Source organism: Festucalex cinctus, chromosome 15, assembly GCF_051991245.1.
Source record: "Festucalex cinctus isolate MCC-2025b chromosome 15, RoL_Fcin_1.0, whole genome shotgun sequence".
Taxonomy (NCBI): Eukaryota; Metazoa; Chordata; class Actinopteri; order Syngnathiformes; family Syngnathidae; genus Festucalex; species Festucalex cinctus.
In genome coordinates, this window is record NC_135425.1 from 275,200 (window position 1) to 296,209 (window position 21,010).

Below are 21,010 nucleotides of genomic sequence, written 5' to 3' on the forward strand. Positions count from 1 at the left end.
CTGTTAATTTTTAAGATTTTGACACATTCAGCTCAAATGTACAATCATGCGCTAAAAACGCATTTAAAGCAATAAAAAGGTGATTATGGCTGTCAAACCTAAACCAAACGTTGTGCACTCAAATCTTTTGCTGTATTTAGTTTATTTTGGCATCCGGATGATGATTCTAGCATGAAATTGCTTGGGCACCTGTTAATTTTTAAGATTTTGACACATTCAGCTCAAATGTACACAATTGCTGATTATGGCTGTCAAATCTAAACCAAACGTTGTGCACTCAAATCTTTTGCTGTATTTAGTTTATTTTGGCATCCGGATGATGATTCTAGCATGAAATTGCTTGGGCACCTGTTAATTTTTAAGATTTTGACACATTCAGCTCAAATGTACACAATTGCTGATTATGGCTGTCAAATCTAAACCAAACGTTGTGCACTCAAATCTTTTGCTGTATTTAGTTTATTTTGGCCTCCGGATGATGATTCTAGCATGAAATTGCTTGGGCACCTGTTAATTTTTAAGATTTTGACACATTCAGCTCAAATGTACAATCATGCGCTAAAAACGCATTTAAAGCAATAAAAAGGTGATTATGGCTGTCAAATCTAAACCAAACGTTGTGCACTCAAATCTTTTGCTGTATTTAGTTTATTTTGGCATCCGGATGATGATTCTAGCATGAAATTGCTTGGGCACCTGTTAATTTTTAAGATTTTGACACATTCAGCTCAAATGTACACAATTGCTGATTATGGCTGTCAAATCTAAACCAAACGTTGTGCACTCAAATCTTTTGCTGTATTTAGTTTATTTTGGCATCCGGATGATGATTCTAGCATGAAATTGCTTGGGCACCTGTTAATTTTTAAGATTTTGACACATTCAGCTCAAATGTACACAATTGCTGATTATGGCTGTCAAATCTAAACCAAACGTTGTGCACTCAAATCTTTTGCTGTATTTAGTTTATTTTGGCATCCGGATGATGATTCTAGCATGAAATTGCTTGGGCACCTGTTAATTTTTAAGATTATGACACATTCAGCTCAAATGTACAATCATGCGCTAAAAACGCATTTAAAGCAATAAAAAGGTGATTATGGCTGTCAAACCTAAACCAAACGTTGTGCACTCAAATCTTTTGCTGTATTTAGTTTATTTTGGCATCCGGATGATGATTCTAGCATGAAATTGCTTGGGCACCTGTTAATTTTTAAGATTATGACACATTCAGCTCAAATGTACAATCATGCGCTAAAAACGCATTTAAAGCAATAAAAAGGTGATTATGGCTGTCAAACCTAAACCAAACGTTGTGCACTCAAATCTTTTGCTGTATTTAGTTTATTTTGGCATCCGGATGATGATTCTAGCATGAAATTGCTTGGGCACCTGTTAATTTTTAAGATTTTGACACATTCAGCTCAAATGTACACAATTGCTGATTATGGCTGTCAAATCTAAACCAAACGTTGTGCACTCAAATCTTTTGCTGTATTTAGTTTATTTTGGCATCCGGATGATGATTCTAGCATGAAATTGCTTGGGCACCTGTTAATTTTTAAGATTTTGACACATTCAGCTCAAATGTACAATCATGCGCTAAAAACGCATTTAAAGCAATAAAAAGGTGATTATGGCTGTCAAACCTAAACCAAACGTTGTGCACTCAAATCTTTTGCTGTATTTAGTTCATTTTGGCATCCGGATGATGATTCTAGCATGAAATTGCTTGGGCACCTGTTAATTTTTAAGATTTTGACACATTCATCTCAAATGTACACAATTGCTGATTATGGCTGTCAAATCTAAACCAAACGTTGTGCACTCAAATCTTTTGCTGTATTTAGTTTATTTTGGCATCCGGATGATGATTCTAGCATGAAATTGCTTGGGCACCTGTTAATTTTTAAGATTTTGACACATTCAGCTCAAATGTACACAATTGCTGATTATGGCTGTCAAATCTAAACCAAACGTTGTGCACTCAAATCTTTTGCTGTATTTAGTTTATTTTGGCATCCGGATGATGATTCTAGCATGAAATTGCTTGGGCACCTGTTAATTTTTAAGATTTTGACACATTCAGCTCAAATGTACAATCATGCGCTAAAAACGCATTTAAAGCAATAAAAAGGTGATTATGGCTGTCAAACCTAAACCAAACGTTGTGCACTCAAATCTTTTGCTGTATTTAGTTCATTTTGGCATCCGGATGATGATTCTAGCATGAAATTGCTTGGGCACCTGTTAATTTTTAAGATTTTGACACATTCATCTCAAATGTACACAATTGCTGATTATGGCTGTCAAATCTAAACCAAACGTTGTGCACTCAAATCTTTTGCTGTATTTAGTTTATTTTGGCATCCGGATGATGATTCTAGCATGAAATTGCTTGGGCACCTGTTAATTTTTAAGATTTTGACACATTCAGCTCAAATGTACACAATTGCTGATTATGGCTGTCAAATCTAAACCAAACGTTGTGCACTCAAATCTTTTGCTGTATTTAGTTTATTTTGGCATCCGGATGATGATTCTAGCATGAAATTGCTTGGGCACCTGTTAATTTGTAAGATTTTGACACATTCAGCTCAAATGTACAATCATGCGCTAAAAACGCATTTAAAGCAATAAAAAGGTGATTATGGCTGTCAAACCTAAACCAAACGTTGTGCACTCAAATCTTTTGCTGTATTTAGTTTATTTTGGCATCCGGATGATGATTCTAGCATGAAATTGCTTGGGCACCTGTTAATTTTTAAGATTTTGACACATTCAGCTCAAATGTACACAATTGCTGATTATGGCTGTCAAATCTAAACCAAACGTTGTGCACTCAAATCTTTTGCTGTATTTAGTTTATTTTGGCATCCGGATGATGATTCTAGCATGAAATTGCTTGGGCACCTGTTAATTTTTAAGATTTTGACACATTCAGCTCAAATGTACACAATTGCTGATTATGGCTGTCAAATCTAAACCAAACGTTGTGCACTCAAATCTTTTGCTGTATTTAGTTTATTTTGGCATCCGGATGATGATTCTAGCATGAAATTGCTTTGGCACCTGTTAATTTTTAAGATTTTGACACATTCAGCTCAAATGTACAATCATGCGCTAAAAACGCATTTAAAGCAATAAAAAGGTGATTATGGCTGTCAAACCTAAACCAAACGTTGTGCACTCAAATCTTTTGCTGTATTTAGTTCATTTTGGCATCCGGATGATGATTCTAGCATGAAATTGCTTGGGCACCTGTTAATTTTTAAGATTTTGACACATTCATCTCAAATGTACACAATTGCTGATTATGGCTGTCAAATCTAAACCAAACGTTGTGCACTCAAATCTTTTGCTGTATTTAGTTTATTTTGGCATCCGGATGATGATTCTAGCATGAAATTGCTTGGGCACCTGTTAATTTTTAAGATTTTGACACATTCAGCTCAAATGTACACAATTGCTGATTATGGCTGTCAAATCTAAACCAAACGTTGTGCACTCAAATCTTTTGCTGTATTTAGTTTATTTTGGCATCCGGATGATGATTCTAGCATGAAATTGCTTGGGCACCTGTTAATTTGTAAGATTTTGACACATTCAGCTCAAATGTACAATCATGCGCTAAAAACGCATTTAAAGCAATAAAAAGGTGATTATGGCTGTCAAACCTAAACCAAACGTTGTGCACTCAAATCTTTTGCTGTATTTAGTTTATTTTGGCATCCGGATGATGATTCTAGCATGAAATTGCTTGGGCACCTGTTAATTTTTAAGATTTTGACACATTCAGCTCAAATGTACACAATTGCTGATTATGGCTGTCAAATCTAAACCAAACGTTGTGCACTCAAATCTTTTGCTGTATTTAGTTTATTTTGGCATCCGGATGATGATTCTAGCATGAAATTGCTTGGGCACCTGTTAATTTTTAAGATTTTGACACATTCAGCTCAAATGTACAAGCATGCGCTAAAAACGCATTTAAAGCAATAAAAAGGTGATTATGGCTGTCAAACCTAAACCAAACGTTGTGCACTCAAATCTTTTGCTGTATTTAGTTTATTTTGGCATCCGGATGATGATTCTAGCATGAAATTGCTTGGGCACCTGTTAATTTTTAAGATTTTGACACATTCAGCTCAAATGTACACAATTGCTGATTATGGCTGTCAAATCTAAACCAAACGTTGTGCACTCAAATCTTTTGCTGTATTTAGTTTATTTTGGCATCCGGATGATGATTCTAGCATGAAATTGCTTGGGCACCTGTTAATTTTTAAGATTTTGACACATTCAGCTCAAATGTACAATCATGCGCTAAAAACGCATTTAAAGCAATAAAAAGGTGATTATGGCTGTCAAACCTAAACCAAACGTTGTGCCCTCAAATCTTTTGCTGTATTTAGTTCATTTTGGCATCCGGATGATGATTCTAGCATGAAATTGCTTGGGCACCTGTTAATTTTTAAGATTTTGACACATTCAGCTCAAATGTACACAATTGCTGATTATGGCTGTCAAATCTAAATCAAACGTTGTGCACTCAAATCTTTTGCTGTATTTAGTTTATTTTGGCATCCGGATGATGATTCTAGCATGAAATTGCTTGGGCACCTGTTAATTTTTAAGATTTTGACACATTCAGCTCAAATGTACAATCATGCGCTAAAAACGCATTTAAAGCAATAAAAAGGTGATTATGGCTGTCAAACCTAAACCAAACGTTGTGCACTCAAATCTTTTGCTGTATTTAGTTTATTTTGGCATCCGGATGATGATTCTAGCATGAAATTGCTTGGGCACCTGTTAATTTTTAAGATTTTGACACATTCAGCTCAAATGTACACAATTGCTGATTATGGCTGTCAAATCTAAACCAAACGTTGTGCACTCAAATCTTTTGCTGTATTTAGTTTATTTTGGCATCCGGATGATGATTCTAGCATGAAATTGCTTGGGCACCTGTTAATTTTTAAGATTTTGACACATTCAGCTCAAATGTACAATCATGCGCTAAAAACGCATTTAAAGCAATAAAAAGGTGATTATGGCTGTCAAACCTCAACCAAACGTTGTGCACTCAAATCTTTTGCTGTATTTAGTTCATTTTGGCATCCGGATGATGATTCTAGCATGAAATTGCTTGGGCACCTGTTAATTTTTAAGATTTTGACACATTCAGCTCAAATGTACACAATTGCTGATTATGGCTGTCAAATCTAAACCAAACGTTGTGCACTCAAATCTTTTGCTGTATTTAGTTTATTTTGGCATCCGGATGATGATTCTAGCATGAAATTGCTTGGGCACCTGTTAATTTTTAAGATTTTGACACATTCAGCTCAAATGTACACAATTGCTGATTATGGCTGTCAAATCTAAACCAAACGTTGTGCACTCAAATCTTTTGCTGTATTTAGTTTATTTTGGCATCCGGATGATGATTCTAGCATGAAATTGCTTGGGCACCTGTTAATTTTTAAGATTTTGACACATTCAGCTCAAATGTACAATCATGCGCTAAAAACGCATTTAAAGCAATAAAAAGGTGATTATGGCTGTCAAACCTAAACCAAACGTTGTGCACTCAAATCTTTTGCTGTATTTAGTTTATTTTGGCATCCGGATGATGATTCTAGCATGAAATTGCTTGGGCACCTGTTAATTTTTAAGATTTTGACACATTCAGCTCAAATGTACACAATTGCTGATTATGGCTGTCAAATCTAAACCAAACGTTGTGCACTCAAATCTTTTGCTGTATTTAGTTTATTTTGGCATCCGGATGATGATTCTAGCATGAAATTGCTTGGGCACCTGTTAATTTTTAAGATTTTGACACATTCAGCTCAAATGTACACAATTGCTGATTATGGCTGTCAAATCTAAACCAAACGTTGTGCACTCAAATCTTTTGCTGTATTTAGTTTATTTTGGCCTCCGGATGATGATTCTAGCATGAAATTGCTTGGGCACCTGTTAATTTTTAAGATTTTGACACATTCAGCTCAAATGTACAATCATGCGCTAAAAACGCATTTAAAGCAATAAAAAGGTGATTATGGCTGTCAAATCTAAACCAAACGTTGTGCACTCAAATCTTTTGCTGTATTTAGTTTATTTTGGCATCCGGATGATGATTCTAGCATGAAATTGCTTGGGCACCTGTTAATTTTTAAGATTTTGACACATTCAGCTCAAATGTACACAATTGCTGATTATGGCTGTCAAATCTAAACCAAACGTTGTGCACTCAAATCTTTTGCTGTATTTAGTTTATTTTGGCATCCGGATGATGATTCTAGCATGAAATTGCTTGGGCACCTGTTAATTTTTAAGATTTTGACACATTCAGCTCAAATGTACACAATTGCTGATTATGGCTGTCAAATCTAAACCAAACGTTGTGCACTCAAATCTTTTGCTGTATTTAGTTTATTTTGGCATCCGGATGATGATTCTAGCATGAAATTGCTTGGGCACCTGTTAATTTTTAAGATTATGACACATTCAGCTCAAATGTACAATCATGCGCTAAAAACGCATTTAAAGCAATAAAAAGGTGATTATGGCTGTCAAACCTAAACCAAACGTTGTGCACTCAAATCTTTTGCTGTATTTAGTTTATTTTGGCATCCGGATGATGATTCTAGCATGAAATTGCTTGGGCACCTGTTAATTTTTAAGATTATGACACATTCAGCTCAAATGTACAATCATGCGCTAAAAACGCATTTAAAGCAATAAAAAGGTGATTATGGCTGTCAAACCTAAACCAAACGTTGTGCACTCAAATCTTTTGCTGTATTTAGTTTATTTTGGCATCCGGATGATGATTCTAGCATGAAATTGCTTGGGCACCTGTTAATTTTTAAGATTTTGACACATTCAGCTCAAATGTACACAATTGCTGATTATGGCTGTCAAATCTAAACCAAACGTTGTGCACTCAAATCTTTTGCTGTATTTAGTTTATTTTGGCATCCGGATGATGATTCTAGCATGAAATTGCTTGGGCACCTGTTAATTTTTAAGATTTTGACACATTCAGCTCAAATGTACAATCATGCGCTAAAAACGCATTTAAAGCAATAAAAAGGTGATTATGGCTGTCAAACCTAAACCAAACGTTGTGCACTCAAATCTTTTGCTGTATTTAGTTCATTTTGGCATCCGGATGATGATTCTAGCATGAAATTGCTTGGGCACCTGTTAATTTTTAAGATTTTGACACATTCAGCTCAAATGTACACAATTGCTGATTATGGCTGTCAAATCTAAACCAAACGTTGTGCACTCAAATCTTTTGCTGTATTTAGTTTATTTTGGCATCCGGATGATGATTCTAGCATGAAATTGCTTGGGCACCTGTTAATTTTTAAGATTTTGACACATTCAGCTCAAATGTACACAATTGCTGATTATGGCTGTCAAATCTAAACCAAACGTTGTGCACTCAAATCTTTTGCTGTATTTAGTTTATTTTGGCATCCGGATGATGAGTCTAGCATGAAATTGCTTGGGCACCTGTTAATTTTTAAGATTTTGACACATTCAGCTCAAATGTACAATCATGCGCTAAAAACGCATTTAAAGCAATAAAAAGGTGATTATGGCTGTCAAACCTAAACCAAACGTGCACTCAAATCTTTTGCTGTATTTAGTTTATTTTGGCATCCGGATGATGATTCTAGCATGAAATTGCTTGGGCACCTGTTAATTTTTAAGATTTTGACACATTCAGCTCAAATGTACACAATTGCTGATTATGGCTGTCAAATCTAAACCAAACGTTGTGCACTCAAATCTTTTGCTGTATTTAGTTTATTTTGGCATCCGGATGATGATTCTAGCATTAAATTGCTTGGGCACCTGTTAATTTTTAAGATTTTGACACATTCAGCTCAAATGTACAATCATGCGCTAAAAACGCATTTAAAGCAATAAAAAGGTGATTATGGCTGTCAAACCTAAACCAAACGTTGTGCACTCAAATCTTTTGCTGTATTTAGTTTATTTTGGCATCCGGATGATGATTCTAGCATGAAATTGCTTGGGCACCTGTTAATTTTTAAGATTTTGACACATTCAGCTCAAATGTACACAATTGCTGATTATGGCTGTCAAATCTAAACCAAACGTTGTGCACTCAAATCTTTTGCTGTATTTAGTTTATTTTGGCATCCGGATGATGATTCTAGCATGAAATTGCTTGGGCACCTGTTAATTTTTAAGATTTTGACACATTCAGCTCAAATGTACACAATTGCTGATTATGGCTGTCAAATCTAAACCAAACGTTGTGCACTCAAATCTTTTGCTGTATTTAGTTTATTTTGGCCTCCGGATGATGATTCTAGCATGAAATTGCTTGGGCACCTGTTAATTTTTAAGATTTTGACACATTCAGCTCAAATGTACAATCATGCGCTAAAAACGCATTTAAAGCAATAAAAAGGTGATTATGGCTGTCAAACCTAAACCAAACGTTGTGCACTCAAATCTTTTGCTGTATTTAGTTTATTTTGGCATCCGGATGATGATTCTAGCATGAAATTACTTGGGCACCTGTTAATTTTTAAGATTTTGACACATTCAGCTCAAATGTACACAATTGCTGATTATGGCTGTCAAATCTAAACCAAACGTTGTGCACTCAAATCTTTTGCTGTATTTAGTTTATTTTGGCATCCGGATGATGATTCTAGCATGAAATTGCTTGGGCACCTGTTAATTTTTAAGATTTTGACACATTCAGCTCAAATGTACAATCATGCGCTAAAAACGCATTTAAAGCAATAAAAAGGTGATTATGGCTGTCAAACCTAAACCAAACGTTGTGCACTCAAATCTTTTGCTGTATTTAGTTTATTTTGGCATCCGGATGATGATTCTAGCATGAAATTGCTTGGGCACCTGTTAATTTTTAAGATTTTGACACATTCAGCTCAAATGTACACAATTGCTGATTATGGCTGTCAAACCTAAACCAAACGTTGTGCACTCAAATCTTTTGCTGTATTTAGTTTATTTTGGCATCCGGATGATGATTCTAGCATGAAATTGCTTGGGCACCTGTTAATTTTTAAGATTTTGACACATTCAGCTCAAATGTACAATCATGCGCTAAAAACGCATTTAAAGCAATAAAAAGGTGATTATGGCTGTCAAACCTAAACCAAACGTTGTGCACTCAAATCTTTTGCTGTATTTAGTTTATTTTGGCATCCGGATGATGATTCTAGCATGAAATTGCTTGGGCACCTGTTAATTTTTAAGATTTTGACACATTCAGCTCAAATGTACACAATTGCTGATTATGGCTGTCAAATCTAAACCAAACGTTGTGCACTCAAATATTTTGCTGTATTTAGTTTATTTTGGCATCCGGATGATGATTCTAGCATGAAATTGCTTGGGCACCTGTTAATTTTTAAGATTTTGACACATTCAGCTCAAATGTACAATCATGCGCTAAAAGCGCATTTAAAGCAATAAAAAGGTGATTATGGCTGTCAAGCCTAAACCAAACGTTGTGCACTCAAATCTTTTGCTGTATTTAGTTCATTTTGGCATCCGGATGATGATTCTAGCATGAAATTGCTTGGGCACCTGTTAATTTTTAAGATTTTGACACATTCAGCTCAAATGTACACAATTGCTGATTATGGCTGTCAAATCTAAACCAAACGTTGTGCACTCAAATCTTTTGCTGTATTTAGTTTATTTTGGCATCCGGATGATGATTCTAGCATGAAATTGCTTGGGCACCTGTTAATTTTTAAGATTTTGACACATTCAGCTCAAATGTACACAATTGCTGATTATGGCTGTCAAATCTAAACCAAACGTTGTGCACTCAAATCTTTTGCTGTATTTAGTTTATTTTGGCATCCGGATGATGATTCTAGCATGAAATTGCTTGGGCACCTGTTAATTTTTAAGATTTTGACACATTCAGCTCAAATGTACAATCATGCGCTAAAAACGCATTTAAAGCAATAAAAAGGTGATTATGGCTGTCAAACCTAAACCAAACGTTGTGCACTCAAATCTTTTGCTGTATTTAGTTTATTTTGGCATCCGGATGATGATTCTAGCATGAAATTGCTTGGGCACCTGTTAATTTTTAAGATTTTGACACATTCAGCTCAAATGTACAATCATGCGCTAAAAACGCATTTAAAGCAATAAAAAGGTGATTATGGCTGTCAAACCTAAACCAAACGTGCACTCAAATCTTTTGCTGTATTTAGTTTATTTTGGCATCCGGATGATGATTCTAGCATGAAATTGCTTGGGCACCTGTTAATTTTTAAGATTTTGACACATTCAGCTCAAATGTACACAATTGCTGATTATGGCTGTCAAATCTAAACCAAACGTTGTGCACTCAAATCTTTTGCTGTATTTAGTTTATTTTGGCATCCGGATGATGATTCTAGCATTAAATTGCTTGGGCACCTGTTAATTTTTAAGATTTTGACACATTCAGCTCAAATGTACAATCATGCGCTAAAAACGCATTTAAAGCAATAAAAAGGTGATTATGGCTGTCAAACCTAAACCAAACGTTGTGCACTCAAATCTTTTGCTGTATTTAGTTTATTTTGGCATCCGGATGATGATTCTAGCATGAAATTGCTTGGGCACCTGTTAATTTTTAAGATTTTGACACATTCAGCTCAAATGTACACAATTGCTGATTATGGCTGTCAAATCTAAACCAAACGTTGTGCACTCAAATCTTTTGCTGTATTTAGTTTATTTTGGCATCCGGATGATGATTCTAGCATGAAATTGCTTGGGCACCTGTTAATTTTTAAGATTTTGACACATTCAGCTCAAATGTACACAATTGCTGATTATGGCTGTCAAATCTAAACCAAACGTTGTGCACTCAAATCTTTTGCTGTATTTAGTTTATTTTGGCATCCGGATGATGATTCTAGCATGAAATTGCTTGGGCACCTGTTAATTTTTAAGATTTTGACACATTCAGCTCAAATGTACACAATTGCTGATTATGGCTGTCAAATCTAAACCAAACGTTGTGCACTCAAATCTTTTGCTGTATTTAGTTTATTTTGGCATCCGGATGATGATTCTAGCATTAAATTGCTTGGGCACCTGTTAATTTTTAAGATTTTGACACATTCAGCTCAAATGTACAATCATGCGCTAAAAACGCATTTAAAGCAATAAAAAGGTGATTATGGCTGTCAAACCTAAACCAAACGTTGTGCACTCAAATCTTTTGCTGTATTTAGTTTATTTTGGCATCCGGATGATGATTCTAGCATGAAATTGCTTGGGCACCTGTTAATTTTTAAGATTTTGACACATTCAGCTCAAATGTACACAATTGCTGATTATGGCTGTCAAATCTAAACCAAACGTTGTGCACTCAAATCTTTTGCTGTATTTAGTTTATTTTGGCATCCGGATGATGATTCTAGCATGAAATTGCTTGGGCACCTGTTAATTTTTAAGATTTTGACACATTCAGCTCAAATGTACACAATTGCTGATTATGGCTGTCAAATCTAAACCAAACGTTGTGCACTCAAATCTTTTGCTGTATTTAGTTTATTTTGGCCTCCGGATGATGATTCTAGCATGAAATTGCTTGGGCACCTGTTAATTTTTAAGATTTTGACACATTCAGCTCAAATGTACAATCATGCGCTAAAAACGCATTTAAAGCAATAAAAAGGTGATTATGGCTGTCAAACCTAAACCAAACGTTGTGCACTCAAATCTTTTGCTGTATTTAGTTTATTTTGGCATCCGGATGATGATTCTAGCATGAAATTGCTTGGGCACCTGTTAATTTTTAAGATTTTGACACATTCAGCTCAAATGTACACAATTGCTGATTATGGCTGTCAAATCTAAACCAAACGTTGTGCACTCAAATCTTTTGCTGTATTTAGTTTATTTTGGCATCCGGATGATGATTCTAGCATGAAATTGCTTGGGCACCTGTTAATTTTTAAGATTTTGACACATTCAGCTCAAATGTACAATCATGCGCTAAAAACGCATTTAAAGCAATAAAAAGGTGATTATGGCTGTCAAACCTAAACCAAACGTTGTGCACTCAAATATTTTGCTGTATTTAGTTTATTTTGGCATCCGGATGATGATTCTAGCATGAAATTGCTTGGGCACCTGTTAATTTTTAAGATTTTGACACATTCAGCTCAAATGTACACAATTGCTGATTATGGCTGTCAAACCTAAACCAAACGTTGTGCACTCAAATCTTTTGCTGTATTTAGTTTATTTTGGCATCCGGATGATGATTCTAGCATGAAATTGCTTGGGCACCTGTTAATTTTTAAGATTTTGACACATTCAGCTCAAATGTACAATCATGCGCTAAAAACGCATTTAAAGCAATAAAAAGGTGATTATGGCTGTCAAACCTAAACCAAACGTTGTGCACTCAAATCTTTTGCTGTATTTAGTTTATTTTGGCATCCGGATGATGATTCTAGCATGAAATTGCTTGGGCACCTGTTAATTTTTAAGATTTTGACACATTCAGCTCAAATGTACACAATTGCTGATTATGGCTGTCAAATCTAAACCAAACGTTGTGCACTCAAATATTTTGCTGTATTTAGTTTATTTTGGCATCCGGATGATGATTCTAGCATGAAATTGCTTGGGCACCTGTTAATTTTTAAGATTTTGACACATTCAGCTCAAATGTACAATCATGCGCTAAAAACGCATTTAAAGCAATAAAAAGGTGATTATGGCTGTCAAGCCTAAACCAAACGTTGTGCACTCAAATCTTTTGCTGTATTTAGTTCATTTTGGCATCCGGATGATGATTCTAGCATGAAATTGCTTGGGCACCTGTTAATTTTTAAGATTTTGACACATTCAGCTCAAATGTACACAATTGCTGATTATGGCTGTCAAATCTAAACCAAACGTTGTGCACTCAAATCTTTTGCTGTATTTAGTTTATTTTGGCATCCGGATGATGATTCTAGCATGAAATTGCTTGGGCACCTGTTAATTTTTAAGATTTTGACACATTCAGCTCAAATGTACACAATTGCTGATTATGGCTGTCAAATCTAAACCAAACGTTGTGCACTCAAATCTTTTGCTGTATTTAGTTTATTTTGGCATCCGGATGATGATTCTAGCATGAAATTGCTTGGGCACCTGTTAATTTTTAAGATTTTGACACATTCAGCTCAAATGTACAATCATGCGCTAAAAACGCATTTAAAGCAATAAAAAGGTGATTATGGCTGTCAAACCTAAACCAAACGTTGTGCACTCAAATCTTTTGCTGTATTTAGTTTATTTTGGCATCCGGATGATGATTCTAGCATGAAATTGCTTGGGCACCTGTTAATTTTTAAGATTTTGACACATTCAGCTCAAATGTACAATCATGCGCTAAAAACGCATTTAAAGCAATAAAAAGGTGATTATGGCTGTCAAACCTAAACCAAACGTTGTGCACTCAAATCTTTTGCTGTATTTAGTTTATTTTGGCATCCGGATGATGATTCTAGCATGAAATTGCTTGGGCACCTGTTAATTTTTAAGATTTTGACACATTCAGCTCAAATGTACACAATTGCTGATTATGGCTGTCAAATCTAAACCAAACGTTGTGCACTCAAATCTTTTGCTGTATTTAGTTTATTTTGGCATCCGGATGATGATTCTAGCATGAAATTGCTTGGGCACCTGTTAATTTTTAAGATTTTGACACATTCAGCTCAAATGTACAATCATGCGCTAAAAACGCATTTAAAACAATAAAACGATGATTATGGCTGTCAAACCTAAACCAAACGTTGTGCACTCAAATATTTTGCTGTATTTAGTTTATTTTGGCATCCGGATGATGATTCTAGCATGAAATTGCTTGGGCACCTGTTAATTTTAAGATTTTGACACATTCATATCAAATGTACACAATTGCTGATTATGGCTGTCAAATCTAAACCAAACGTTGTGCACTCAAATCTTTTGCTGTATTTAGTTTATTTTGGCATCCGGATGATGATTCTAGCATGAAATTGCTTGGGCACCTGTTAATTTTTAAGATTTTGACACATTCAGCTCAAATGTGCAATCATGCGCTAAAAATGCATTTAAAGCAATAAAACGATGATTATGGCTGTCAAAAGCTAAACCAAACGTTGTGCACTCAAATCTTTTGCTGTATTTAGTTTATTTTGGCATCCGGATGATGATTCTAGCATGAAATTGCTTGGGCACCTGTTAATTTTTAAGATTTTGACACATTCAGCTAAAAACGCATTTAAAGCAATAAAAAGATGATTATGGCTGTCAAACCTAAACCAAACGTTGTGCACTCAAATCTTTTGCTGTATTTAGTTTATTTTGGCATCCGGATGATGATTCTAGCATGAAATTGCTTGGGCACCTGTTAATTTTTAGGATTTTGACACATTCAGCTCAAATGTACACAATTGTTGATTATGGCTGTCAAATCTAAACCAAACGTTGTGCACTCAAATCTTTTGCTGTATTTAGTTTATTTTTGCATCCGGATGATGATTCTAGCATGAAATTGCTTGGGCACCTGTTAATTTTTAAGATTTGGACACATTCAGCTCAAATGTACAATCATGCGCTAAAAACACATTTAAAGCAATAAAAAGATTATTATGGCTGTCAAACCTAAACCAAACGTTGTGCACTCAAATCTTTTGCTGCATTTAGTTTATTTTGGCATCCGGATGATGATTCTAGCATGAAATTGCTTGGGCGCCTGTTAATTTTTAAGATTTTGACACATTCAGCTAAAAACGCATTTAAAGCAATAAAAAGATGATTATGGCTGTCAAACCTAAACCAAACGTTGTGCACTCAAATCTTTTGCTGTATTTAGTTTATTTTGGCATCCGGATGATGATTCTAGCATGAAATTGCTTGGGCACCTGTTAATTTTTAGGATTTTGACACATTCAGCTCAAATGTACACAATTGTTGATTATGGCTGTCAAATCTAAACCAAACGTTGTGCACTCAAATCTTTTGCTGTATTTAGTTTATTTTGGCATCCGGATGATGATTCTAGCATGAAATTGCTTGGGCACCTGTTAATTTTTAAGATTTTGACACATTCAGCTCAAATGTACAATCATGCACTAAAAACGCATTTAAAGCAATAAAACGATGATTATGGCTGTCAAACCTAAACCAAACGTTGTGCACTCAAATATTTTGCTGTATTTAGTTTATTTTGGCATCCGGATGATGATTCTAGCATGAAATTGCTTGGGCACCTGTTAATTTTTAAGATTTTGACACATTCAGCTCAAATGTACAATCATGCGCTAAAAACGCATTTAAAACAATAAAACGATGATTATGGCTGTCAAACCTAAACCAAACGTTGTGCACTCAAATATTTTGCTGTATTTAGTTTATTTTGGCATCCGGATGATGATTCTAGCATGAAATTGCTTGGGCACCTGTTAATTTTTAAGATTTTGACACATTCAGCTCAAATGTACAATCATGCGCTAAAAACGCATTTAAAACAATAAAACGATGATTATGGCTGTCAAACCTAAACCAAACGTTGTGCACTCAAATATTTTGCTGTATTTAGTTTATTTTGGCATCCGGATGATGATTCTAGCATGAAATTGCTTGGGCACCTGTTAATTTTAAGATTTTGACACATTCAGATCAAATGTACACAATTGCTGATTATGGCTGTCAAATCTAAACCAAACGTGCACTCAAATCTTTTGCTGTATTTAGTTTATTTTGGCATCCGGATGATGATTCTAGCATAAAATTGCTTGGGCACCTGTTAATTTTTAAGATTTTGACACATTCAGCTCAAATGTGCAATCATGCGCTAAAAATGCATTTAAAGCAATAAAACGATGATTATGGCTGTCAAAAGCTAAACCAAACGTTGTGCACTCAAATCTTTTGCTGTATTTAGTTTATTTTGGCATCCGGATGATGATTCTAGCATGAAATTGCTTGGGCACCTGTTAATTTTTAGGATTTTGACACATTCAGCTCAAATGTACAATCATGCGCTAAAAACGCATTTAAAACAATAAAACGATGATTATGGCTGTCAAACCTAAACCAAACGTTGTGCACTCAAATCTTTCGCTGTATTTAGTTTATTTTGGCATCCGGATGATGATTCTAGCATGAAATTGCTTGGGCACCTGTTAATTTTTAAGATTTTGACACATTCAGCTAAAAACGCATTTAAAGCAATAAAAAGATGATTATGGCTGTCAAACCTAAACCAAACGTTGTGCACTCAAATCTTTTGCTGTATTTAGTTTATTTTGGCATCCGGATGATGATTCTAGCATGAAATTGCTTGGGCACCTGTTAATTTTTAGGATTTTGACACATTCAGCTCAAATGTACAATCATGCGCTAAAAACGCATTTAAAACAATAAAACGATGATTATGGCTGTCAAACCTAAACCAAACGTTGTGCACTCAAATATTTTGCTGTATTTAGTTTATTTTGGCATCCGGATGATGATTCTAGCATGAAATTGCTTGGGCACCTGTTAATTTTAAGATTTTGACACATTCAGATCAAATGTACACAATTGCTGATTATGGCTGTCAAATCTAAACCAAACGTTGTGCACTCAAATCTTTTGCTGTATTTAGTTTATTTTGGCATCCGGATGATGATTCTAGCATGAAATTGCTTGGGCACCTGTTAATTTTTAAGATTTGGACACATTCAGCTCAAATGTGCAATCATGCGCTAAAAATGCATTTAAAGCAATAAAAAGATTATTATGGCTGTCAAACCTAAACCAAACGTTGTGCACTCAAATCTTTTGCTGCATTTAGTTTATTTTGGCATCCGGATGATGATTCTAGCATGAAATTGCTTGGGCGCCTGTTAATTTTTAAGATTTTGACACATTCAGCTAAAAACGCATTTAAAGCAATAAAAAGATGATTATGGCTGTCAAACCTAAACCAAACGTTGTGCACTCAAATCTTTTGCTGTATTTAGTTTATTTTGGCATCCGGATGATGATTCTAGCATGAAATTGCTTGGGCACCTGTTAATTTTTAGGATTTTGACACATTCAGCTCAAATGTACACAATTGTTGATTATGGCTGTCAAATCTAAACCAAACGTTGTGCACTCAAATCTTTTGCTGTATTTAGTTTATTTTGGCATCCGGATGATGATTCTAGCATGAAATTGCTTGGGCACCTGTTAATTTTTAAGATTTTGACACATTCAGCTCAAATGTACAATCATGCACTAAAAACGCATTTAAAGCAATAAAACGATGATTATGGCTGTCAAACCTAAACCAAACGTTGTGCACTCAAATATTTTGCTGTATTTAGTTTATTTTGGCATCCGGATGATGATTCTAGCATGAAATTGCTTGGGCACCTGTTAATTTTTAAGATTTTGACACATTCAGCTCAAATGTACAATCATGCGCTAAAAACGCATTTAAAACAATAAAACGATGATTATGGCTGTCAAACCTAAACCAAACGTTGTGCACTCAAATATTTTGCTGTATTTAGTTTATTTTGGCATCCGGATGATGATTCTAGCATGAAATTGCTTGGGCACCTGTTAATTTTTAAGATTTTGACACATTCAGCTCAAATGTACAATCATGCGCTAAAAACGCATTTAAAACAATAAAACGATGATTATGGCTGTCAAACCTAAACCAAACGTTGTGCACTCAAATATTTTGCTGTATTTAGTTTATTTTGGCATCCGGATGATGATTCTAGCATGAAATTGCTTGGGCACCTGTTAATTTTAAGATTTTGACACATTCAGATCAAATGTACACAATTGCTGATTATGGCTGTCAAATCTAAACCAAACGTTGTGCACTCAAATCTTTTGCTGTATTTAGTTTATTTTGGCATCCGGATGATGATTCTAGCATGAAATTGCTTGGGCACCTGTTAATTTTTAAGATTTTGACACATTCAGCTCAAATGTGCAATCATGCGCTAAAAATGCATTTAAAGCAATAAAACGATGATTATGGCTGTCAAAAGCTAAACCAAACGTTGTGCACTCAAATCTTTTGCTGTATTTAGTTTATTTTGGCATCCGGATGATGATTCTAGCATGAAATTGCTTGGGCGCCTGTTAATTTTTAAAATTTTGACACATTCAGCTCAAATGTACACAATTGCTGATTATGGCTGTCAAATCTAAACCAAACGTTGTGCACTCAAATCTTTTGCTGTATTTAGTTTATTTTGGCATCCGGATGATGATTCTAGCATGAAATTGCTTGGGCACCTGTTAATTTTTAAGATTTTGACACATTCAGCTCAAATGTACAATCATGCGCTAAAAACGCATTTAAAGCAATAAAAAGGTGATTATGGCTGTCAAACCTAAACCAAACGTTGTGCACTCAAATCTTTTGCTGTATTTAGTTTATTTTGGCATCCGGATGATGATTCTAGCATGAAATTGCTTGGGCACCTGTTAATTTTTAAGATTTTGACACATTCAGCTCAAATGTACAATCATGCGCTAAAAATGCATTTAAAGCAATAAAACGATGATTATGGCTGTCAAAAGCTAAACCAAACGTTGTGCACTCAAATCTTTTGCTGTATTTAGTTTATTTTGGCATCCGGATGATGATTCTAGCATGAAATTGCTTGGGCACCTGTTAATTTTTAGGATTTTGACACATTCAGCTCAAATGTACAATCATGCGCTAAAAACGCATTTAAAACAATAAAACGATGATTATGGCTGTCAAACCTAAACCAAACGTTGTGCACTCAAATCTTTCGCTGTATTTAGTTTATTTTGGCATCCGGATGATGATTCTAGCATGAAATTGCTTGGGCACCTGTTAATTTTTAAGATTTTGACACATTCAGCTAAAAACGCATTTAAAGCAATAAAAAGATGATTATGGCTGTCAAACCTAAACCAAACGTTGTGCACTCAAATCTTTTGCTGTATTTAGTTTATTTTGGCATCCGGATGATGATTCTAGCATGAAATTGCTTGGGCACCTGTTAATTTTTAGGATTTTGACACATTCAGCTCAAATGTACAATCATGCGCTAAAAACGCATTTAAAACAATAAAACGATGATTATGGCTGTCAAACCTAAACCAAACGTTGTGCACTCAAATATTTTGCTGTATTTAGTTTATTTTGGCATCCGGATGATGATTCTAGCATGAAATTGCTTGGGCACCTGTTAATTTTAAGATTTTGACACATTCAGATCAAATGTACACAATTGCTGATTATGGCTGTCAAATCTAAACCAAACGTTGTGCACTCAAATCTTTTGCTGTATTTAGTTTATTTTGGCATCCGGATGATGATTCTAGCATGAAATTGCTTGGGCACCTGTTAATTTTTAAGATTTGGACACATTCAGCTCAAATGTGCAATCATGCGCTAAAAATGCATTTAAAGCAATAAAAAGATTATTATGGCTGTCAAACCTAAACCAAACGTTGTGCACTCAAATCTTTTGCTGCATTTAGTTTATTTTGGCATCCGGATGATGATTCTAGCATGAAATTGCTTGGGCGCCTGTTAATTTTTAAGATTTTGACACATTCAGCTAAAAACGCATTTAAAGCAATAAAAAGATGATTATGGCTGTCAAACCTAAACCAAACGTTGTGCACTCAAATCTTTTGCTGTATTTAGTTTATTTTGGCATCCGGATGATGATTCTAGCATGAAATTGCTTGGGCACCTGTTAATTTTTAGGATTTTGACACATTCAGCTCAAATGTACACAATTGTTGATTATGGCTGTCAAATCTAAACCAAACGTTGTGCACTCAAATCTTTTGCTGTATTTAGTTTATTTTGGCATCCGGATGATGATTCTAGCATGAAATTGCTTGGGCACCTGTTAATTTTTAAGATTTTGACACATTCAGCTCAAATGTACAATCATGCACTAAAAACGCATTTAAAGCAATAAAACGATGATTATGGCTGTCAAACCTAAACCAAACGTTGTGCACTCAAATATTTTGCTGTATTTAGTTTATTTTGGCATCCGGATGATGATTCTAGCATGAAATTGCTTGGGCACCTGTTAATTTTTAAGATTTTGACACATTCAGCTCAAATGTACAATCATGCGCTAAAAACGCATTTAAAACAATAAAACGATGATTATGGCTGTCAAACCTAAACCAAACGTTGTGCACTCAAATATTTTGCTGTATTTAGTTTATTTTGGCATCCGGATGATGATTCTAGCATGAAATTGCTTGGGCACCTGTTAATTTTTAAGATTTTGACACATTCAGCTCAAATGTACAATCATGCGCTAAAAACGCATTTAAAACAATAAAACGATGATTATGGCTGTCAAACCTAAACCAAACGTTGTGCACTCAAATATTTTGCTGTATTTAGTTTATTTTGGCATCCGGATGATGATTCTAGCATGAAATTGCTTGGGCACCTGTTAATTTTAAGATTTTGACACATTCAGATCAAATGTACACAATTGCTGATTATGGCTGTCAAATCTAAACCAAACGTTGTGCACTCAAATCTTTTGCTGTATTTAGTTTATTTTGGCATCCGGATGATGATTCTAGCATGAAATTGCTTGGGCACCTGTTAATTTTTAAGATTTTGACACATTCAGCTCAAATGTGCAATCATGCGCTAAAAATGCATTTAAAGCAATAAAACGATGATTATGGCTGTCAAAAGCTAAACCAAACGTTGTGCACTCAAATCTTTTGCTGTATTTAGTTTATTTTGGCATCCGGATGATGATTCTAGCATGAAATTGCTTGGGCGCCTGTTAATTTTTAAAATTTTGACACATTCAGCTCAAATGTACACAATTGCTGATTATGGCTGTCAAATCTAAACCAAACGTTGTGCACTCAAATCTTTTGCTGTATTTAGTTTATTTTGGCATCCGGATGATGATTCTAGCATGAAATTGCTTGGGCACCTGTTAATTTT